Source organism: Sus scrofa, chromosome 9 (assembly GCF_054392235.1).
Source record: "Sus scrofa isolate SSC_HxYL_T2T_F1_AM1 chromosome 9, Sscrofa_HxYL_maternal_Yorkshire_Landrace_v2.0, whole genome shotgun sequence".
Classification (NCBI taxonomy): domain Eukaryota; kingdom Metazoa; phylum Chordata; class Mammalia; order Artiodactyla; family Suidae; genus Sus; species Sus scrofa.
In genome coordinates this window covers 16967554-16992737 of record NC_139391.1, presented here as the reverse complement: position 1 = coordinate 16992737, position 25184 = coordinate 16967554, and the positions used below count along the sequence as shown (strand labels likewise).

The window sequence follows — 25184 nt, the reverse complement described above, 5'->3', positions numbered from 1 at the left end:
GCTTCTAGTCTCACGAGGTATAATTTGGGTGCCGTTGCGATCTCGCTCCAATCCAGTTCCTTGGTCCCTGGTGCCCAATTTGTCTCTCATCCGTACCTTGACTCTCTTCAGTTGACGTACTATTTTGGGCTCATTCTTCTGTCCAATGTCATCCTTTTACTTACATATTCTTTCTCTCTCATTTAAATTCACTCTCTGCATCCATATATTGCAACTGATCGAAAAAGTTTTTCCCCACCAAAACCTTCACTCCCACCATATGTTGAGGAATAAATTCTAGGGCAGCCTCTTATCTGAATTTTTGTCAGGGAAGAGAAAGAGAAATGTGCACAATTAAGGAAAGTCCAGGGGAGACAGTAAAATCTCTCTCTGTCAGGAATGGAAAACTAGTACATAAAGCCATTAAAATCACTACCAGGCCCTGAGACAGGTGATCAAGACTCAGCTTTTACCTTCATGGAGGAGGTACCTTCCAAAACAAGTAGTTCCAATTCAGTTTGTTCAACATTATAACGGATTTCATATCAAAAGCCAAATGGGAGAGTAATTGTTGGACTCTTAAGACCTATGAGAGCAAAGATCCTGCCTACTTTTGTTTTTTGCTTTGTAGGGCCACACCCATGATATATGGAAGTTCCCAGGCTAGGGGTCAAATCGGAGCAGCAGCTGCCAGCCTACACCACAGCCACAGCAACATGGGAGCCGAGCCAAGTCTGCAAATTATACTACAGCTCATGTCAACACCGGATCCCTAACCCACTGAGCGAGGCCAGGGATCGAATCTATATCCTCATGGATACTAGTCAGATTTGTTTCTGCTGCACCACAGTGGGAACTCCCAAGATCCTATATATTTATTCATTTATTTACCTTGATCTTAGCACAGCACCTGAGGTATAATAATATTTAAGATATATTTGTTTAAAATGGAATTGATTCAGTTATACCAAGTACATCCAATGGCTTGATTGATTCATCCAATTATGTAGTCATTCATTTAACCATTTATTCACTCCTTAAATAGTGTTAGCTATTTTAAGTAGTAAGGCAGTTTATCAGCACTTAATTTGAATGCAAAGTTATCTTTCAATAATAGTAGGAAGAATTTTGATTAAATATAAAGGAGAGTTATGACTTAGACACACCTGCCCTGTATTGAACAATCACTGTGTGCTGATTCCTCACAAGATAAACAGTATCGTTTTCCATTGGCAGATAAGAAAATAGAAGTTTATGGAGCTGAAATAACTTGCCAAACTCAGAATGGTATTCAAACCCAGGTCTGTCTGCCTGACTCCAAAGCCTATGATAACTGCCTACCCTACACTACCTCTGCTAAAGGGTATGGAACTTTATGTAAGATCCTGGAGAAATAGATAGAGCTGGACTCAGGCAGGGTCAAGGCTATGGGAAGTAACCTGTCTGTAGGCCTGGTCCCTGGAGTGGGTGCCTAAGAGCCTAAGGGGTTGGGATGAACTTGATTTGATCTGAACAGATATTAAGAGGCAAAGATTTTTATTTGGACACAAAGCTGGGCCAGATATGGACCTAAGTGGTGATGATATATAGACAATAGAGGTTGGGGATAAGACAGCCAGGATTTGAAATAGGGCTATAGCTATCAGCAGATTTAGAGGCATGGGCAGTAGTGAGAGAAATAGGATGGACCCCAGCCCCTTGAGAGAGGCTGGCTCCTTAGCAAAGATTGGTAGGGCCTTAGAACCCAGGTAAAGGAGGCTGGATTCAGGAAACAAAAATGCAAACCAGGAAACTATTTGTTAAATTGCCCTGAAGGTCGCTTTTTAGGGTATACTTCTCAATTCCTCATTTTGTGGCTATCCTAACAACGCAGCTGCGGTGGGGTGCAGTGTGAAGAATCCTAGACTTAGGTGCTCCTTCTTTCTCCTTGCTAGCTTTGAGCACTTTGCTGAGTGGCTTTCTCTTTTTCGATTTCTTTTTCCTCCTTTTAAACGTGGAGCTTTTACCATTGGCTTCACTTTGTGATTAATACTGTTAGAGAAACATGTTATAAAGTGCCACACTGTTTTGATGCTGGGGCTCTGAATCCACCGAGGTCTTATTCTTACATGTTACATTTTCTATAAAAACAGGCTTGAAATGGTACATGTGGATAATAGGCCTGGGAAGCAGAAGTTGGTGGAATGGTGCATGTCAATGATTACAGGGCAATGGGGCATCAATTAAAAATTGACTGCAACCTTCTTTGGGGGAGGTAGTGGGACTTAATGGAAAGTAACAAGAAATGCTCATAAAACAGCTCTTTATGCAGAGAGGAGCCAGTTTTTGCCTTGTTGCTAAGGTCCTGATTGTTTCCTGGCTATGTTTTGTGTGTCTGTGTCAGGCCATTCTGTGGGTTCCTTTCAAAAACTTGGTGATATTGGCCTGCAGATAATTAGATCAGTGTCATCACTTTCACTGTCCCTTTTTTCATTCTGCTGGGACAATTTGCATCAAAATAGAAGTGGGTGATAGTCCTTTCCCATTGACAAGGCTAAATTTTTTACTGGGATATTGTTTGGGGAAGTCATCACACATAGGGGCTTTGGAAAAATCTCAAATCAGTATGTGAGTAAATCTGCTTTAAAGAGGCGTCCAAGGAATTCCCTAGTGGCTCAGTGGGTTAGGATATGGTGTTGTCGTTGCTGTGGCTCAGGTCACTGTTGTGGCACAGGTTTGATCCCTGGCTGGACCTTCCACATGATGCAGTTGCAGCCAAAAAATTTAAAAAAATTTAAGAAAGAGGCTTACAAGACCCAAATGTTCAGATTAAGTTGTCTACTTCCCAAACTGACCCTTCGAAATCTTTCCCTCATGATATTGAAGAGCTTCATTTGAAGAGCTTCAACTTGTTCAAGAGAAACTTCTAGGAGGCCTACATTCTGTAATGAAATTGGTTCTGATGTTCATAAGCATTGATGTATTTGTTTTTGTAAGTCTTTCCTCAGCTTAGGGCTTATCAAAGAGCTAGACCTAATAAAAACTTCAGCTGGCAGCAATGAAATTTGGGAGAAAGAGTCACGTAATTGTCATTAATTTGCTGTCCTAAAGAGGATAGATTTAGATGTCAGTCAGAACCAGATTTAAATATTAGTTCCACTGTAAACTAGTGGTGTGACCTCAATGACCCACACCCCTGGCTTCAAGGGGAATTCTGTTACCACTTGACAAAGGAAGAAAATTCTAGCCTGCTCTACATATGGTCCCACATATTCTACTGGCTCCAGCAGAAATGTACTTTAGGAGCACAAGAACCCAATTTTGTAGAAGTCAGTGTGTCTTTTTTCTCAGCCACTCTGATGCTTTCTCAAAGGGAAAATTGGGCAGCTACTACAAAATGAGGAAAAGAGACCAATGTCTGGGAAGTAGGGGATTCTCTAGCTGCACTACAGTGACCCAGAAAGGGTAGGATTGCTAATGTGCACACCCTTTAAGAATGAAGATCTGGGTCATCCCACAAGGTTATACACCTTGATCAACTGTTGGCTGAAAGAAAGAGGAGCATGGAAATTTAGCGGAAAAAAAGAAAGTATAAAACTGAACTCCAACATGGTGATCATTTAGAGAAATGAAAGTATAGCAGATATTATTTTATTCTTTGCTTTGTATGAATTTTAGTATATGTTAACTATTTTGTGTTGCTGCTTTTCTCTTATTTTATGGAATTTTTTGTTGGGATAACTATAATTTAATGTTTAGGTTAAAACATATTCAGGTGGAATTTTGACTGAACTAAAACAGAAGTTAACTTCATCCAGAGATGGATATGTTGGTTGTTAGGATTCAGTCTCCCCTTTTGGGGTAAGAATGTCATCCTTTGTATAAATGTTAGTTGCATCTTATTAGGAGGCAGCATGAAGTTTTTACTGTTGTATAAAAATTTAAATGTGAGTAGAGATCTTTGATTGGATACTGAGTAGAGGGGTATGTTGTGTGTTCTTTTTATTTATCTTTTGTCTCCTAGATGTAACCTACTAGCCTATATTCTGTACTGTGGTGCTGGGGCTGGGACTCAGTAAACTGCTTTTCCTAGACTTCCTTGCTAGCTGACTTCCTTCAGTTTGGTTGTGCCGATGGGAGGCACTGGTGGGAAATTGGACCCAGAGAAGAGAGGGGGAGGGAATGCCTTCCTGTTCTCTACTCCCTTTAGTGTCAGCTGAAATTCCGATAGTGATGGCATTGCATCTGTAGAACAATTTGGTTAGTAACTTAACAATATTAAGTCTTCTGATCTATGAACATGGAATATCTGCCATTTATTTCAACAATGGTTTGTAGTTTTCAGAGCAGTGATTTATAGATTTTGCACTCCTTTTGTCAGATTTATTCCTAAGTGTTCTATTCTTTTTTTTTTTTATTATTATTATTATCTTTTCTAGGGCCTCACCTGTGGCCTATGGAGGTTCCCAGGCCAGGGGTCTAATCGGAGCTGTAGCTGCCAGCCTATGCCAGAGCCATAGCAACATGGAATCTGAGCCTCGTGTGCAACCTACACCACAGCTCATGGCAACTCCAGATCCTTAGGAGTGGAGCAAGGCCAGGGATCGAACTTGCAACCTCCCAGTTCCTAGTCAGGCTCGTTAACCCCTTAGCCACAGTGGGAACACCCTAGGTGTTCTATTCTTTTTGATGCTATTGGAAATGGTATTGTTCTCTTAATTTCACTTTTGAATTGTTCATTTCTAGTGTATAGAAATACAGTGGATATTTTATTTATTTAATTTAATTTAATTTTATTTTTTTGTCCTTTTAGGGCCACACCCTTGGCATATGGAGATTCCCAGGCTAGGGGTCAAATCAGAGCTGTAGCTGCTGGCCTGTGCCAGAGCAACAACAATGACAGATCCGAGCGGCGTTTTCAACCTACATCACAGCTCGTGGCAACACAAGATCCCAGACCCACCGAATGAGGCCAGGGGTTGAATCTCCATCCTCATGGATACTAGTCAGGTTTGTTTCCGTTGAGCCATGATGGGAACTCTGAGCTGATATTTCATGGTGATCTTGTAGCATGTCTTGCTGAACTTGTTTATTAGTTGTAATAGTTTTTATGTGGATTCCTTAGGATTTTCTATACATAGGATTATGTCATTAGCAAGTAGATATATTTCTTCCTTTCCAATCCAAATGTCTTTTTTTTTTTTTTTTTTGGCCATGGCCCATGTGAAAGTTCCTGGGCCAGGGACTAAACCTGTGCCACAGCTGTGACCTGAGCCATAGCAGTAACGTGCTGAACCACCAGGGAACTCCAGTCTGGATACATTTTATTTTGTTTTCTTGCCTAGTTATTCTAGCTGGAGTATCTAGTACACTGTTGAATGGAAGAGGTGAGAGGGATATTCTTCCCTTTTTCATAATCTTAGGAGGGGAAAACAGTCCACTTTGCCATTAAATGTGATATTAGCTATAGGTTTTTGCGGCTTTAGATATCATCTTTGGACTTCATATATAATTTCTTAGTGAAATTAATTTTTAGTCTTTTTATGACTATGAAAATATAATTTATAGACTGACTCATGTGGTAGGTGGTAAAAGATCTGTGGAGACTTGTTTCTGTCTATACATCTTACACACTGCGAATTCCCAGAAATATCTTTGTAAGAAGGGCTGATTTTTTTCAAATTAGAGCAATAGGGCTCTTGAATCAGATGGCATTTTTGTCTAGAAATATATAGGGCTCTACCTCCAGTTCCCTTCAAATTATGGTTAATTAGTAAGTTCAAACAAACCTGCATTCAAATATTATCTTACTCAGCTTACTTGTTCAGCCAATAAATTTAAGCAGGTAAATTCATTTCTTCAATAGAAAATAACAGTGTAACAATGTAAAAGCGTTGAGAGTATTAACAAAAGAGTAGGTCAGAGGGTCAACCCATGGATTTTAGATGGGGTTGAGGCTGGTAGCCTGGGAGAACAGGGAAGAATCAAGTGACCAGAGGTCTCTGTGAGGCAGAAAAGCCTGTGTGAAAGAGGAGGTAAGGCATAAAATTTGAAAAAATTGGAAGTTGTCAAAAAGTGAGATATTAGAGTTTAATATTTCAGAACGGAAATATTTTTTTCCATTTGGATCAAGCCCAGAGTCTGACCAGGGCAGGGGTGACTGAAGTGAAGTAAGTGGGTCTTTGTGCCTCCCCTTTTCCCTGGCACACTTGTCACCTCTCCCTTTGCCATTTTTACTGGCCAATTTCTACCCAGTCTTCAGGTATCAGCTACAGTGTTATCTTGAAGAAGCCTTTGTTGAGGAAAAGTGTCTAAAACATGGAAACAAGGCAAAAAGATGTCTATCTTTTCAATGTCGTATCAAAACATTATCTGGGAGCTCCTGTCATGGCTCAGTGGTTAACGAACCCAACTAGCATCCAGAGTACGTGGGTTCGATTTCTGGCCTCACTTAGTGGGTTAAGGATCTGGCGTTGCTGTGAGCTGTGGTGTAGGCTGGTAGCTGTAGCTCTGATTTGACCCTTAGCCTGGGAAACTCCATATGCTGCTGGTTCAGCCCTAAAAAGAAAAAAAAAAGTAATCAGAATATTATCTGATACATTTGTCTAGGATCATCTGACTTAGGGAAATAAAACTTTATTATGTTCATATTGCCCTGTGGAACATTAACTTATTTTAGGATTCCATTTTTTTAACTGATTTTGAACTGATTTTGTTATCTTACTCTTCCCTCATGTATGAGTTAATTAAAACTGTGGCACCCAGTTTCTAGGTATTTTTATGAGAATTACATTTTTAACATTTTGAGAATTGTACTTTCTTTCTCCCCCTCTTCCCATTATCTTACTCTCCTTTCTGTTCTCATAATATCCTGTGCTTACTCCTTACATTGTATTATAACTATCAGTTTCATTCATTCAAAGGATATATAATAAATTTCTCCTAGATGCCTCACACATACAGTGATAGGTGTGAGTGATACATGAGGAACAAGGAAGACGTGGTCCAGCCCTCAAGGACTTTTTCTGTTGCATGGCCTTCTCCACCTGCCAGAGTGTAAATCCTTTGAGTATAAATACTCTGTCTTTGCCATCACAGCATTTTCAGTGTTTAGCATTGTGCTGGCCCACAAAAGTTGCCCAATAAATATTCGTTGGTTAAATGTATGGGTAAATGCATTGCAGTGGAAATGTGGCATTCATAGAACTGAAATGCTAGTGTGTTAGATGAACTGTCTCCTTGAAAATTCAAGCAAACTAAAGTAATGGCGGCTATTAGAGTGGAGAGGCAGATTATGACTCGGTCTTCAATAAATGGTGGGAAGTATCTGGCTTGTGATAAAAACTTTAAAAAACAGGAAGTATTTGCATGATTGAAAGAGGAGAAAGGGCTGGAGCTGGCTCTGGAAACTGCAGTGCAAGGCAAAATAGGATCCTTAGGGTAAATCTAGACTTTAGTTAAGGCAAGATGGTAGAAGGAAATTGAGGAAAGAGTTGAAGGATGTTATGGGAGCTACTTTCAATGGAATAAACCTCTAGGGGGCCCTGAGGAAAAGTTTGGGTTGGGGGAATTGGGATGAGTAAGAGGTTGATCCAAATTAGAGGATGAGTGGAGATGAGTAGCTGTATTACAACTTAAAATTTGATCATGTAAAAACTCTCTCTTTTGAGTTCAGTTTCATGGTACTTTATTTCCCCCTGCCTGGTCTCATGGTCACCCTCCCCGCTCAATGATGGCGCCAGGTGCTGGCTTCCATGCTGCTCTCTAGGCTAAGGTCTATCATCATCCTTAGAGACTTTAGTGTCCACAAGGAGAAGCCATCCAAAACCTTTGACTTTATTGAACTCCTTATCACGAATGTTATATTGAATACTTTGTTTCAAAGTATTTACTATAATACACAGTGAGTTGAGAATGATTTAAAAAACTCATGCCTCCCATTATCATGAAACTTACTCTATTCTGGGTGACATTGACATTAAATATAAATGAACAAGGGGACATATAATTGCATTATATGGGTACCAATGTTATGAAAATAGCAAGGTATTATGACAGAGAATAATGCTGGAATCTTGTTCAGCTGGAGGAGCAGTAAGAGAAAGTCTCCCTAAGAAAGTAATGTTTTCTCCAAGTATGGAAGAACAAGCCAGAGTTATCCAGAGAATGGAGAGAATAATTGAAAAACTACCAGCGTTGCCTTTGTGGTGCTGTGAAAATGAATCCGACTGGTACCCATGAGGATGTACGTTTGATCCCTGGCCTTGCTCAGTGGGTTAAGGATCTGGCTGGCATTGCTGTGACTGTGGTGTAGGCCAGAAGCTGTAGCTCCGATTTGACCCCTAGCCTGGGAATTTCCATATGCTGTGAGTGCAGCCCTAAAAAGATAAAGAAAAGAAAAGATAAAAAAGAAAAGGAAAGAAAAAATGACTACATAGAAATGGGGTACAATGTTCTGGGTTCTGATGAAAATAGCTCTGGCCTGGGAGACATAGAACTTGAGTTTGGTGATCAGCCATAGCTGGCTTGGATTGATAAATTGCCTTAGGCAAGTCTTATTCCCTTTTTACATGTCAGCTTCTCTAACTTTCTCTTTGGAATGATGAGGATATTGTAATGGCAGAGATACTTTATTTTCATACTACTTTTATTTTATTTTCCTTCTAAGGAGTGTGGTTACTGGATGGAAGCCCTTTAGTTCAGCTGAGAGCATGATGGGTTTAGATAGGTAACTTTGGAGGTAGGAGGTAGAGAAAGCTGAACTGTCCTTTATAACAGAAGGAAAACAATTCAGTGTTGGGTGGGAGCACACAGTTCAGGAAGGAAGGGATGAAGAAATGAGTAGTGACTAGGGAGGGGATGAGGGAGGCTGGAGGTAGGGACAAAGCAGGATTTTGGTATAATCCCTCCATGTCATGTTATTTTGTAAATAAATTCTAAGAAGAAAGCTGGACTAGAGCATTCTAGTCAGAGCGGGCAGCAAGAGCAAAGGCCCTATATAAGAAACAGGTTAGTGCATTAAGGAACTGGTTAAAGCCAGTGTGCTCAGAACTCAGTGACAGAGAGAGAGAGATTAACTGGGATAAAGTTTGAGAGCTTGAGAGAGGGCAAGTTATGCTGGTCCTTGTAGGCCTTCATTTTGACTCCTGTTTTTCCTACCAACTCTCATGGACATTCTGGACTTATCATCTAGAATTGCTCCACGTCTGACTTCAATTCAAACTTTTAGATTTCCAATATGAATATGGCTGCATATGTCGGTATTCAAAATACATCTGCTAAAAGCAGCTGGGGGCACATAAAAGCCACATGGCAGAAAATGAGGGGCTTGGAGAATGGTGAGAAAACCATGTAATGGCAAATATCAGCACCAGCAGAAATATACTTACTGAAGATGAGGGGCACATCTTGAAGGTCAAAAGCAACCAAGGGTTCAAGAACTTGGGTATTTAGTTCTAGACTTATTTTGTTAGAGAATCAGAAGGAATGGGTTATGAAAATATTCACACAGATGAGCCATGTTTATAGGAAGAAGCCTGTCTCTGTGGCAGTAGTCGGATTGTGAAAATTAGCTCTTCTGAAGGATTACACTCTGCCTCACAAGAAACTTGTGGAAATAGCTGATCCAGGAAAATTCAGTGCATGTAATACTTAGTAATACAGGAGTTCCCCTCGTGGCTCAGTGGTTAACGAATTTGACTAGGAACCATGAGGTTGCAGGTTCAGTCCCTGGCCTTGCTCAGTGGGTTAAGGATCCGATGTTGCTGTGAGCTGTGGTGTAGGTCACAGACATGGCTCGGATCCCGCGTTGCTGTGGCTCTGGCATAGGCTGGTGGCTACAGCTCCGATTAGACCCCTAACCTGGGAACCTCCATATGCCGTGGGAGCGACCCAAGAAATGGCAAAAAGACAAGAAAAAAAAATTAGTAATACAGAAAACCTGAAATGGCAACAATACAAAGATTATATATGGAAAAGGAGAAAAAGATAATCAATATATATTAGAGGAGTTCCCTGGTAGCTCAGGGGGTTAAGGATCTCTGTTGTCACAGCTATGGCTCTGGTCACTGCTGTGGTGCGGATTTGATCTCTGGCCTGGGAACTTCCATATGCCATGGGCATGGCCAAAACAGCAACAGCAAAAACAAAAAACAAAAAACAACCCCCCCCAAAAAAAACAAAAAACACACATTTACTAGAAAGATGTTCTCATAGGTTAAGTGGATACTGTAGCCAAACATCTATCCATGAATTTAAAACTATAAATAAGTAAATATCCTTATACATGTATATATCTCAAGATATGCCAAAATCATAACTGCATATACATAGGAATTTGATCTGTGTTTAGGCTCATAGCAGTTTGTAGCAGGCCATCTGATTAGAGGGACAGTCCAACCACAACAGCAAAGGCAGAAGAGAGACCTTGTAAAAGGGGAAGCAGGAGAGATTGGCCTATGGGAAGCCTAGTGGGGAAAAATATTGACAGTGGTTTGAATATGTGCCCCCTCTAGTTTCCATGAATGTTTCATTTCCAATAACTTGTGCTTCTCTGTATTCACCTGTTTCTCCAATTTTGGAGTCAGTATTTGCCCTGTGAACTCATTTACCTTAATTATCTTACAGAGCTGGAAAAAGTTGTTAATTTTTCAGGTTTTCTTTTTAGCTTTTTATTTGCTTAGACAAGGTAGCAATTTCTAAGTGCCTTACATCCAGGACCCAGAAATCTGTTAGCCTTTTATTCATAGCTAAATTATTTGGTTTCTGAAAGAGTAAGTTTTAATCTCTTTCTCTCCAGTGGTTTTTTTTTTTTTTTTTTTTTTTGCTTTCTGGGGCTGTACCTGTGGCATATCTGTGGCATATGGAAGTTCCCAGGCTAGGGGTCGAATCAGAGCTGTAGCTGCCAGCCTACGCCAGAGCCACAGTGTAGCATCCAGCCATGTCTGCAACCTCCACCACAGCTCATGGCAACGCTAGATCCTTAACCCACTGAGTGAGGCCAGGGATCGAACCCTCATCCTCATGGATACTAGATGGATTCTTTTCCCCTGTGCCACAATGGGAACTCCCCTTTGTCTCTTTTCTAAATGAAAAGCTATTGTGTCATTTCTAAGTTTCCTTGGGCTAACATTTTCCTCTCATTGTCTCACATTCCCTTTTTTCTCTTCCCTTCTCTTTCTGCTCCCCTTTCTTTTGCACCCTTGTCTAATATTTCTTAAACCTCTACCCCTCATACTTTCTGTCAGGCACTGAGGATACCCTTTTTCCTTTCCTAAGAGAGATTATACCCTGGTAGAAAAAAAAAGGCACATAACTTTTTATTTATTAAAATAAATAGAAGAATTCAGGGATATTCTGAATCATATACAGGCATACTTCCTCTTTTGTTTTGATTTTGATCAGCATCGCTCTCCCAGTCATTTTTCTTCAGATATATTGTGACATGCTAACATTCTCCTTAACTTGTAGTCTTGTTATGGTGAGATCCAGAAAGTTGTCTTATCTCCCCTCTTTAAGGCTAAATGTCTTTTGAATAGGTAGACTGTGGTTTATGTAGGATAAGTCATGACTGGGCAAGTACATCTGAATGGCTCATGCCATGTCTAAAAGTTGGACTGATCTAATACGTATTTTCTAATGAATATTTACCACACTTCTAAATGTCAAAATGTAATAAGGCTCCCACAGGATGGCATGGCCATTTTGGACGCTGGCAATCTTTAATGGAAAGTGAATGAAACTTTGATATAGGTGCAGACTCTAAGAATCATTGGGGCTTACACTGAGCAAAGTCCGTCCCAGAAGTCGTCACAGGCAGCAGTTTTTTATGAACCCAGAATTTCATGGTGTGGAGAGCCCATGATTTACATTGGTCAACCGTGACTCATTGGTGGTAGATGGACGAAGAATGAAACAATACTATTTAGTGGGTCACCATAGTTACTATTAAAAATGAACACATACAGAGATTTATTTTTTTTTCAGCTTCAGGGAATTTTCAAGGTGACTTTGAATTGCTCAATAAAGAATCCTAAAAATATTAAATCTATGGCTTAGAATTCAAAATGAAAAAATAAAGCAGGTTCCAAAAAGAGAGCATAAAACTTCTTAGAAAGGAAGTTTTGCCTTTTCTATACAGCTTTGCAACTGAAAATCTGGGTTTGGATTCCAGTGACCCTGAACAATGAGGGTGGAAGTGGGCCTTTATTTATTTCACATTGCCTTTCAGATTTCTCTTTAAAATCCTCGTGATGAGTGACTTTTGTCGTTTTTGATTGTAAACCGATGCTTAGAGATGAAAACCAGGCCTTGACTAGGGAAGCCTGTGACATACTCAGAAGCCGATTCTGTATAAAGATTTGAAAACGCGAAGGAGAGGGGAGATGTAAAGAAGAATTCACAGCTCACAGAGGCTTAGCAGAGAAAAGCTAAAACCACTGTAGGGTTATTTCATCTGCCAAAGCACAGTGGCTTCTGCTTCTTGCACATGAGGGTTACTGCAAATTATAACACTGCAGCAGATATTAGAAGTTCTACCTTACCATGCTCAGAAGTGATATAATGCAGAAGAAGTTGAACAGAAAGTTCTTGGACTCACGTATGTATAATGCTGACAGTCTCAAACCTAAGAGAGAGACTATGGAGTCAGATGTCAATTCTGAAATCAAATATAACTGAGTTGCAGCAGGAAGAGAAACAATGGGATCTCCTCCTGGAAAGATTCCTTATTCCTGAAAGAGAGCAAAAAAAATCTGATAAGCAAGGCTCTTGGGTCTCCAAATATTCCAAGAATGACAGAGAAAGCCTGGTCTGAAAAAATTTTTTAAATTAAAAACAAACAGAAAACCACTTCTTGATGCATATTGCAGCGTCCCCTCATATTCGCTTCTCGAAATTAGATCAATCCTTTGTCTCTTCTAAGCACCCAAGATAGACTTTGGGATGATGATGGCGAATGAAAAACATCACTATCTTAACCCTGCATTCTGAGCTTTTATGTCTCAGTGCCTGTCACGAAGAAGCTTCCTGGACATTTTAAACTTTTTAAAAAACTTCAATAAAAATGAAGATTTTCCTTTTAGGTCACCATTTCTTCTGGCAGACTGAGTCTAAAGTGCACTTTATTTCCCTTTAATTTAACAGCTCCAGCAGCTTTTCCAGTTAAATCGACTGTTCATTATTGAGCCCCATTTATGAAGGGGCTGTGCAGTGCAGTTTAATGAATCCTTGGCACAAAGCTCCCTTTCAGGACTGGGAAAGAATAGGGGCTGTTCAGGCCCTGTAGGGCTGTATGTCAAAGCCAGCCCATAATGCCTGTCAGCCAAGGGCAGAAATTCCCACTGATATAAGAATGTGCAAGAAATCAACTTTCACCACCGACGAGCAGATTAAGACACGATCAGGAAATGAGACTGTAGGTTGAGAACAGTGACACCTGTTTGAACAGAGCATTTTCCCATCCCTTGATCACTGTGTGGCTGGGATGGGGGCTGGTAGAAGCAGCAGCACAGCCAAGGCCTCAAAGGCTTCCAGGGACTTCTGAGAGGGAAAGGAAAGACCAAAAGACCACTAGCAGTGGGGGCACCTTTGGGCTAGGTCCTGGGCTAAGTGCTTTCACATCCTGTTTTCTCCTTTAAGCCTCATAACCAGCCTATGAGGATTATTTGCATGTGACAGGCGAGGAAACTGAGGCTCATATGATTTCATTCCAGTTCAAGGTTATGCTGCTAATTGGCCATGAAATGGCAATGATGGGGTGGATCAGAGGCCTGTCTGGCTCCCAGGCATTTGTCTTTCGAATGCTCTGAAATGAGACTTATCAATAGATTTGGTCCTTTGGGAATATTCTAACTCTAGCCAAGAGGAATACTTAAGGTTTTTAATTGCATGGGGTATACATTGGGTGCCTGCTCTGTGCCAGGTAAATGTGATCTACCCTGGGGATATAGGCAGGTGAGGCATGGCATGAAAGTATGAGGAGTATAGTTCCCGGGCTGCTTTTAGTGCTAAACAGGCCTGGGTCTGAATCCCAGCTCTGACCCCATGTAACTGTCATAACTTCCAGACTTTGGGAAACCCTGGGGAAATCCCTCTCACTAAGCCTTGGCTGGGCTGCTTTTCTCCACACGCCATCCCAGCCACACAGCGATGGAGGGATGATGGCTCTGGAGACTCTGGTATTGCTGACTGCTTTCTGAAGGGTAATAGTGTCCAGAGGATTTCTTTAGAAAGGAGTCCTCAGTGTCCTGTGTTACATTAATCCTGTGATCCATGGGTTCCCAAGATGTGTATGTGGACTGTTTTTTTGTTTTTTGTTTTTCCAGTGTCATGGATCAGATCAAGCCTACTGAAGTATAATTTTTAAAAAGATAGAACCCCTCCTCTCAGGCAAATATAAAATAAACCACGTGTAAGAGATTCTTTTTAACTCATGAGTTAGTGAGGGAACCATGATGATGGTATGACTGGTTCAAAGAACGTTTAAAAAGCTGAGTATATATTATATCCATTAGAATTAATTTACTGGTAGAAAACTTGGTTATGTATAAATCTTTGTGGTTTTAAGTTCCATGGACAGAAATTATTTGCATATCTATGAGACATAATCTAATAGGTAATAAGTAATTTCACTAAATCAGGGGTGTACAAACAATAGCAAATGGTGAGAGAAATTACATACATTCACCTAGACAATCTTTGTTCCCACATAACAGTGAAAGAATGGGGACGTACCTTTCTGCCCTATTTCTAAATTTTGGGTAATTTTTCTGAAAAGCTCTATATTTCAGATAGGTAAATTTGGATCCACCTAGAGAAAGGAAATGATTTGCTCACATGATAATGAATCGGTGGAAAAGCCAGTACTAAAACCCAGGTCTCCTGTTCCCCTGAAAGTACTTGCTCCATTTTATTGCTGTGGAGCCACATAGCAATCCTGTTTCTTCCTCTAGAGACTAGAGAAGAAGAGGACTTGGCATCTTCTGATTGCAAAGAGTGAAGGGGCATTTTATTTTCCAGGACAGCTTTTAAATTGAGATCAATTAAGCATAAAAACAAAAAATGTATGCTCATTGACCTGTGTTACTGAGGCACAAATTAGGAAGTTAACCTTGGGTTTACTTCTTACTAATGCACAGAGGTGGTTTGGTTCCTTGGGTAGGGACCCCTGCAAACATATCCTGAGATGGAGAATTGTGCGTAGAAGGTTGATAGAGGAGGATTCCCGGGAGATACTTCTGTGGGGAAGTGAGGAAGTCATGATTGAGCAGAAGGAGAAGTCACTATTCACCTGATCTTACAGAAAGCTCTGGAGCTTGGATGGCCCTGCAGATTTGACTCAAATAGAAGGAAGAGAGGGAGGGGGTGTCTGGCCGTTGTATCCTTTCATCAACCAGTGCTTGGTCTCAATGCACTTGGGAGAGGACATGACCTTGGGAAAGGCAGTGTCCTTCAGCTGTGGGCAGTGCTTGGGGAGGGGTCCATTTGTCAGGCCATTAGCAGACAGTAGATCTGGCAGCAGAGGGATGAGTTCCTCAGCCTACAGAGGGGATCTGGGCAGAGCACCATGGTAACTATTACATCTGGCTTCTACTACAAGACTAACTGTAATAAAGAGATTTCAACTCAAAGGCTAACACTGATGGCTTAGCAGTGTCAGGAGCACTTGTTCAGAAGGGTTCTAGACTCATCTGGGCTCAGTGGAAAAAATGTGGGGATTGATTAGTGATATCTATAGGACAGTAAGGTTGTGATGCCATGTTTTTTTGTTTTGTTTTTTTTTTTTTGTTTTGTTTTTTTGGATTTAATGGTGTATGGAGTGACTATGCTTCATAGTTAGTTGGGACCGTCCTGGTTTATGCTTATGCTTTCAGAGAATTTTTTTTTTCTTTTTTTGTCTTTTTAGGTCTGCACCTGTGGCATATGGAGGTTCCCATGCTAGGGGCCCAATGAGAGCTGTATTCACTGGCCTACACTACAGCCACAGCTACAGCAACATGGGATCCAAGCAGCGTCTGTGACCTACACCACAGCTCATGGCAATGCCGGATCCTTAACCCACTAAGTCAGGCCAGGGATTGAATCCGAATCCTCATGGATGCTAGCTGAGTTTGTTAACCACTGAGCCATGACAGGAACTCCCAGAGAAATTTTTAATAAATATTACCTTTTATTCTCAAAAACATCTTCCTTCAGAAGATTGATTTTGTTTATTCTAAGAAAGATATACTTCTCAATCGTGCTATTCCTTCTGAAAAGTATCCCTTTTTCTCTGTACCCCATTTAGGACAAGTAACCTCATATCCTCAGTGTATTGAGGGTTTCAAAGAAGACTGGTAGAGAATTTTCTTTTTCTTTATCTTTTTCTTTTTTTTTGTCTTTTTAGGGCTGCACCCATGGCTTATGGAGGTTCCCAGCTTAGGGGTCCAATTGGAGCTGTAGCCACCAGCCTGTGCCATGGCCACAGCAATGTGGGATTTGAGTGGTATGTGTGACCTACACCACAGCTCATGGCAGTGCCGGATCCTTAACCCACTGAGCAAGGCCAGGGATCGAACCTGCGTCCTCATGGCTGCTGAGCCATGACAGGAACTCCAAGAATTTTCTTTCTTTCTTTTTTTGTCTTTTTGTCTTTTTAGGGCTGCATCTACGACATATGGAGGTTCCCAGGCTAGGGGTCTAATTGGAGCTGTAGTCACCGGCCTACACCAGAACCATGGTAACACCAGATCCAAGCAGCGTCTGCAACCTACACCACAGCTCACAGCGCTGCTGGATCCTTAACTCACCGAGTAAGGTCAGGGATGGAACCCTCAGCCTCATGGTTCCTAGTTGGATTCGTTTCCGCTGCGCCACGATGGGAACTCCAATTTTTTTTGTTTGTTTATTTGAGAATTTTCTTTAGCAACTTGTATTTCCAGCTAAGCAATACAAATCTCTCTTAGGTGCAAACATCCCTGAAAACCTTCCTTGAATGGGCAAGGAGTGGGTGGAGTGTGGAGATGTGAGACAAAGTAAAGAGAGAATAAAACAGGCTGCAACCAAAGAAAATTATTCTGCCAGTAGTAGAAAGTCTACCATCTGGCCTGGCCGAAGTCATGTCGACCCTACATTTAAAAGAGAGACTCTTCAGGGTCTCGTGGCTGAAGAGTCATGGCTCAGTGGAAGAGAATTTGACTAGTATCCATGAGGATGCAGGTTCGATCCCTGGCCTCTCTCAGTGGGTTAAGGATCTGGCATTGCTGTGAGCTGTGGTATAGGCTGCAGACATGGCTTGGATCCCGTGTTGCTGTGGCTGTGGCATAGGCCAGCGGCTACAGCTCCAATTTGACCCCTAGCCTGGGAACCAAAAAAGACAAAATAAATTAAAAAAAAACATAGAGACTCTTGGAGTTCTCAGTGTGGTTCAGTGGATTAAGGACCCAATGTCTCTGTGAGAATGTGGGTTCAATCCCTGGCCTTGCTCAGTGGGTTACAGATCCAGTGTTGCTGCAAGCTGTGCATAGCTTGCAGATGTGGCTCAAATCTGATGTTGTGGTGGCTGTGGCATAGACCAGCAGCTGCAGTTCCAATACGATCCCTAGCCTGGGAACTTCCATATGGTGTGGCCATAAAAGAAAAAAGAAAGAAATTCTTAAGTCTGGAAGGGAATATAGGAATCATCTATCCAAAAGAAGATGTGGTATATATATTCAAGGGAATATTACTCAGTCATAAAAAAGAATGAAATAATGCCATTTGTAGCAATATGGATGGACCTAGAAACTATCATAGTAAATGAAATTAGTCAGGCAGTGAGAGACAAACATCATATGACATCACCTCTGTGGAATCTAAAAAAAAGATACAAATTAACTTATTTGCAGAGCAGAAACATACTCACAGGCTTTGAAAAACTTATGGTTACCAAAGGGGTCAGGTCGAGGGGTGGGGGGGATGAACTGTGGGTTTGGGATTGACCGTATGGAATGATTGGCCAGCAGGGACCTGCTGTATAGCACAGGGCACTCTACCCAGTATTCTGTGATAATCTATGTGAGAAAAGAATCACAGAGAAAATGGTCATGTGTTTATGTATGATTGGGTCTCTTTGTTGTATAGCAGAAATCATCATAGCCTTGTAAATTAACTATACTGCAATGAAACTTAAAAAAAGAAATCATCTATCCATTTCACAGAAGGGCCACAGGCAAAGGTCGCATTCTAGGAACTTGTAGAACAGGACCAGGTCTCCGGTTCCTTAAGACTCTCAGGCCAGTACTACTTCCATTGGACCACCTTCTGTTCTCCAAGGAGAAAATAAGCAGGGTCTATAGCAGCGACAACTACATGGAGGCAGCAATTTGGCCTTGGATAAAAGAGAAAGATTGCTCTCAGACCTGGGATGACTTGGCAGAGGGGCTGGCAAGAAAATTGCTATACGCAAGAGCATAGGCATTATTTTTCCTGTGTAAACAGAGCATGACATCATGTTGGGGGCCAGAGTCCTCTCTGGTGCCAGGAAAGTGACAAATGCTAAAATCTGCTACCAAGAACAAGGCAGTGTGCCACACGCCATGGGGCACAAAGATAAATAAGCTCCTTTGCTCAGAAATCTCCAGTGGTTCCCTCCATTTTCATGAGATCAAGTCTAAGCTCGTTTACGTAACTTTCAAGGTGCTTTTTCAATTTCATCTCCCTCCACACCCTGCCTCACACCCTGAATTCCAGCCACATGTTACTGTTTAAGTCACCCTGATGCCACCCTGCCGTTTTATACCTCCATGTCCTGGTTCATGAGGACTCTCACTAGGATGCCTTCCCGAATTTTTTTTCCTTATTATTATTATTTTTTTTCTTTTTTAGGGCATTACCTGCAGCATATGGAAGTTCTGGGGCTGGGAGTTGAATTGAAACTACAGCTGCAGCCTACACCATAGCCACCGCAATCCTGGATCTGAGCCACATCTGTGACATATGCTGCAGCTTGCGGCAGCAGTGGATCCTTAACTCACTGAGGGAAGCCAGAGATCGAACCCGATTCCTCATGAAACCATAACGGAAACCCACTGAACCACAATGAGAACCCCTCCCCAGTTTTTGAAAAAACTTGGAGCTCCCTTTGTGGCACAGCGGGTTAAGAACCCAACTAGATCTGGTGTTGCCTCGAGCTGCAGCATAAGTGGCAGATGCTGCTCTTGGATCTAGTGTTGCCGTGGCTGTGTTTGTGATGTAGGCCGGCAGCTGCAGCTTCAGTTCAACCCCTAACCCAGGAACTTCCATATGCTGAAGTTGCGGCCCTAAAAATAAAAGAAAGAAAGAAAAAAAATCCGGGAGTTCCCATTGTGGTGCAGCAGAAACAAATCCGACTAGGAACCATAAGGTTGTGGGTTCGATCCCTGGCCTTGCTCAGTGGGTTAAGGATCCGGCATTGCCATGAGCTGTGATGCAGGTCGCAGATGCAGCTCAGATCCTGCATTGCTGTGGCTGTGGTGTAGGTTGGGCAGCTGTAGCTCTGCTTAGACCCCTAGCCTGGGAACCTCCATATGTCTCATGTGTGGCACTAAAAAAAAGCAAAAAAAAAAAAAAAAAAAAAAAAAAAAAGAAATCTATTAAAACTGTCCCTATCTTTAAGCCCAACTGAATGGCATCTTCTCTATGAAGCTGTCTCAGAACTTTTCACAGGCAACAAGTCATTCCCTCTTGTGTATTCCAGTGACGATCTGCTCATGCCTCTGTTTGGACACTGTCCTGAGGACAGGAAGCATGTCTCTGCCATTTCTCCATGCCTAGAGCAGGGTGCCCCTAGGATACAGCAAGTATTCCTCATATGTCTGGCTAGTGAATAAATAAATGACATGACCATTGGACTCAAATAGATCCTCGGGAACAGGACCAGGACTTAGTGTGTATCCTTGGTGATTAGGATGATGCCTAGCACACAGTAGGTTCCAGTAGATATTTATTAAGTGACAGAGCTAGACAAACACACAAGTAGACAATTCATAGCAGTCTGAGTTGGGGGATAGGATGTTAGATTTGAAGCAACTCAGTGTCAACACTGGCTGTTAGATCTTCGGCATGCTGTGGGCATAGGTATCTTCAGTGAAAGCAGGATGACATCAGCAACCTGAAAGGATTATTGTGAAGATTAAATGAATAATATGGGAATGTGCCCAGAACTGTTTCGAACATCGGAGATGGGGGGACTCAATAAATGCTTGTTGAGTTGATGGAGAGATGAATAAAGAAGTGCCACAGGAGTTCCCATCGTGGCTCAGCAGTTAACAACAACAAAAAATCTGACTAGCATCCATGAGGATGCAGGTTCCATCCCTGACCTTGCTCAGTGGGTTAAGGATCTGGTGTTGCCCTGAGCTGTGGTGTAGGTCGCAGACACGGCTTAGCTGTAATGTAGGCTGGCAGCTACGGCTCCAATTCAACCCCTAGCCTGAGACTCCCCATATGTTGCGGGTGTGGCCCCAAAGAGCAAAAAAAAAAAAAAAGAAGTGCCACAGAAGAGATAAAGTATCAAGGACACACAGGGTGGGAGCTGGGGCGGGGGATATGACAGCCTGAATTGGTAACAGAGATCTGGGAGGACTTTTTGAGAGAGATTAGCCTTTTACGTGGATTTTGACATCAGACTATGATCTTCAGAACTGCAATGGAATTAGTGATACCCTGGTTCTACCTTAGAGAAATCTAATCTATTTTCTGCTGCCCCCAATGTTATACCCAACAAAAGTCACCTTAATGCCAAGGAGGAAGGACCAGGTGTAACATAGCAAAACTAACCCTAGGTAGGGGAATCTAAATTTAGATTCTCTTCTCATAAAAGTGATCTTGAAGGGTTGGATGAGGGATTTGAAAGATAGATGTGATGTCTTAAGACTCAAAATCTCCCCCTTAACTCATTTCCTCCTTGAAATGGTCAGGAAGTGCTTTCCGGAAAGAGCAGGCAAGTTTAATGCAATTATGCCGAGTTGGCCCTCCCCAGTGTGGCCCTGTGCTGGGCAACTCCAGCTGGCCTCACACAAGAGAAAGCAAACTTCAGCTGCCCCCCAGGCCATTGTTTTAGCACTCCGAAGAGAAGTGTTCCAGCGGCTGATCGGAGCTGCTTAAGCTGTTTAATTGAATGAATTCAGCCTCATATAATAGGATCTAGGTCTTTAAGCATTTCTGTCTGGCACACCGGATATTGGACTGAGGGCTGCTCAAGTTACCCAGCCTCACTGAGGCCCTGGGTCTCCCTGGTGTCCGCAATTGTCACATTTTGTTGTAAACCACCCTAGGCTCAGAGCAGCCTTCTGCTGTGCTCTGATAGAATTGCTCCACATTCATTCAACTTAAGTCCAGCCTCTCCAAGAGGAGTAAGATATCAGGTATTTGAATGGATCTGAACAAAAGAAGATTTCACGTGGAGGGTCTGGTTTAATTTTCCTCATTTCCAGGGAAAGGAAAGGGACACAATTGCTCTTTGGAAATCAAGCCTGTCAGCCTGCACCCTGGACTCCTCTGCCGGGTGGGGGCCTGCAGCAGACTGTCACGTGAGCTGTTAATAAAAGAGAAAGCAATGGAAAAGCAGATTCATCTTCAACTTTGCTCTCCGCCTTCCCATCCTTCACATTCACGCCTTAGTGTGATTTCTTTGTTTTTTATGTATAATTTACAAACACAGACATGACAGATCTTTTAAAAATTATTTTTTATTCTTTATTATAATGTAGTTGGGAGTTCCTGCTGTGGCACAGTGGGTTAGGATCTGGCATTGCTGCACCTGTGGCGTAGGTTGCAGATGTGGCTCAGATTTGATCCCCTGCCCAGGGACTTCCATTTGCTGTGGGTGTGGCCAAAAAAGGGGGAAAGTGTAGGCATAGTTTATTTACAGTTCTGTGCCAATTTCTGCTGTATAGCAAAGTGATATATACATATATATATATACACACATATATATATTTTTACACTCTTTTAAAAAATTTTATTTTCCATCATGGTCTATCCCAGGAAATCAGATAGAGTTCCCTTTGCTATACAATAGGACCTTATTGTCTTTCCATTCCAAAGTTAATAATTTACATCTATCACCCCCAAACTCCCAGTCCATCCCACTCCCTCCCCTCCCTACCTTGGCAACTACAATCTGTTCTCCATGTCTGTGAGCCTGTTTCTATTTTGTAGATAGGTTCATTTGTGCCATATTTTAGATTCCGCATATAAGTGATATCATATGATATTTGTCATTCTCTTTCTGACTTCACTTAGTATATAATCTCTAGTTGCATTCATGTTGCTGCAAATGGTATTTTTTTTTATGGCTGAGTAGTATTTCATTGTATATAGGTACCACATCTTATTAATCCATTCATCTATTGATGGACATTTAAGTTGTTTCCATGTCTTGGCTATTGTGAATAGTCTTGCAGTGAATACAGGTGTGCATATATCTTTTTGAATTATAGTCCTGTCTGGATATATGCCCAGGAATGGGATTGCTAGACCATATTGTAGTTCTATATCTCATTTTCTGATGAACCTCCATACTATTTTCTATAGTGGTTGTACACCAATTCCCACCAATAGTGTAGGAGGGCTTCCTTTTCTCCATACCCTCCTCAGCATTTGTTATTTGTAGACTGAGTAATAATGGCCACTCTGACTAGTGTGAAGTGGTACCTCATTGTAGTTTTGACTTGCATTTCTGTAATAATTAGTGAGGTTGAGCATCTTTTCATGTGCCTACTGGCCATCTGTGTCTTTTTTGGAGAAATGTCTATTTAGGTCTTCTGTCCATTTTTCAATTTGCTTGTTTGGTTTTTTTGTTGTTGTTGAGTTGTATGTATTGTTTGTATATTTTGGAGATTGAGCCCTTGTCAGTTACATGGTTTGCAACTATTTCATACATGGTGTGAGAGTGTGTTCTAGTTTCATTGATTTACATGCACATATAAGGTGTGCATATACTATGATTCCATTTATATGAAATTCTACAATAGGAAAACTACTTTATTGTGCTGATAATTAGAACAGTGATTGCCAATGGGGGAAGGGATTTCCTGAAAGGGGGGGGTCACAAGGAAACTTTCTGTGATGACAGAAATGTGTATCTTCATTGAGGTGTTGTACATTTAAGATCTGTCATGTCTGAAGAATGCCTAGTCTCACCACCTTTATTCAACATAGTATTGGAAGTCCTGGCCACAGCAATCAGACACAAAAAGAAATAAAAGATTCCAAATTGGAAGAGAAAAGGTAAAATTGTCACTCTATGCAGATGACATGATAGTATAGAGAGAAAACTACTCAATCTGATAAACAAATTCAGCAAAGTAGTAGGATATAAGATTAACATTCAGAAATCAGTTGAATTTCTCTACACTGACAATGAAATATTAGAAAAAGAATATTTTAAAAATACCTTTTTTAAAATCACACCCCCCCAAAATAAAATAAAATACCTAGGAATAAACCTGACCAAGGAGGTGAAAGACTTATCCACTGAGAATTATAAAACATTAATCGAGCAAGGAAATGGAAGATGTTCCTATGCTCCTGGATTAGAAGAATTAATATGGTTAAAATGGCCATACTATCCAAAGCAATCTACAGATTTAATGTGATCCCTATCAAATTATCCATGACATTTTTCACAGAACTAAAACAAATAATCCAAAATTTTATATGGAACATGAAAGACAAAGCAAACCTGAGGAAAAAACCAAAGCAGGAGGCATAACTCTTGGGTCCAACATAATGTTTTTGAGATTCATCCATGTTGTTGTATCAGTAGTTTGTAATATTTTTAATTAAAAATATTATATTTATAGCAGTACTATTTACAATAGCCAAGACATGGAAGCAACCTAAATGTCTATCAACAGAAAAATGAATTAAGAAGATGTGTACATATATACAATGAAATATTACTCAGCCATGAAATAATGCCATTTGCAGCAACACAAATGGACCTAGAGATATCATACTGAGTGAAGTAAGTCAGACAGAGAAAGACAAATATCATATGATATTGTTTATATGCAGAATCTAATATATGGCACAAATGAACCTATCTACAAAACAGAAACAGACTCACAGACATAGAAAACAAACCTATGGTTACCAACAGAGGAATAGGGAGGGAGGAGAGATAAATTGGGAGTTTGGAATTAACATACACACAGTACTATATAAAAAATAGGTAAACAACAAGGACCTACTGTATAGCACAGGGAGCTATATTCAGTATCTTATAATAACCTATAATAGAAAAGAATCTGAAAAAGAATAAATATATATAACTGAATCATTTGCTGTACACTTGAAACTGACACAACATTGTAAATTAACTATACTTCAATAAAAAGGAAATACAAGATGGTTGAAATTTTTTAATTTATTTTATTGAAGTGTAATTGCTGTACAATATTACATAACTTATAAGTATATGATATAGTGATTTACAATTTTTAAAGGTTACTCCATTTATAGTTATTATAAAACATTGACTATAGTCCCTGTGTTGTAAAATGTGTACCTTTTTATTACTAATAGTATTCTATTACATATATGTATATGTATATACACACATACATATTCCATGTATATGCATTCCATATACAACTGCATACTGTGTCTATATGTACAATTAAAAAGTATATACCATATATAAACACAAATATATATGCTCCATTATATGTGTATAAAATAATCTTTCTAAAATAAAGAACTGAACATTCTTGGTTATAAAGTCCTTCATCAGTCCCCCATTGCTTACATAATAATGTAAAAACTTTTGAGGATGGCATTCAAGTCCCTCTCCTCCGACCACAGCCTCATCTCCTGGCACTATTCCATGTACACATCTCATTGTTCTGGTAATACATCGTCTCTACTTCCATGTATTCTGACTTGGCTGTGTCCTCACCTTAAATGTTCTTTGCTCCCTCCACCCACCACCCACCACCAGCAGTTTCCTCCATAGCCTTACAGTCTGTGTGACACCTTCCCTTACCTCCTAGGCTTCTTCTGTCCTTGGTGTGCCCATGACCCCTTATACATCCCACAATTACAGACTGGATGTTGGGGTCCTTGAGAATGGGATAATTCACAACTTAGATTGGCAGTCCTAGGATCAGAAGAGTGTTGTGGTCTGTAAAGAGAGGATTTTCAGATAGAAAATTGATAATTTCATTGGTTGGATAAGGAATCAGGTTGCTCAATGTTATGTAGTACAGCTTTAACAGCCAGCA

The 25184-nt window shown here is 40.8% G+C and overlaps 1 protein-coding gene across 1 annotated transcript in view; it reads left to right on the top strand.

Moving 5' to 3' along the window:
• Positions 1–25184, top strand: part of LOC110255407 (uncharacterized) — a 689852-nt gene that overhangs the window by 6603 nt on the left and 658065 nt on the right. The window lies entirely within an intron of this gene.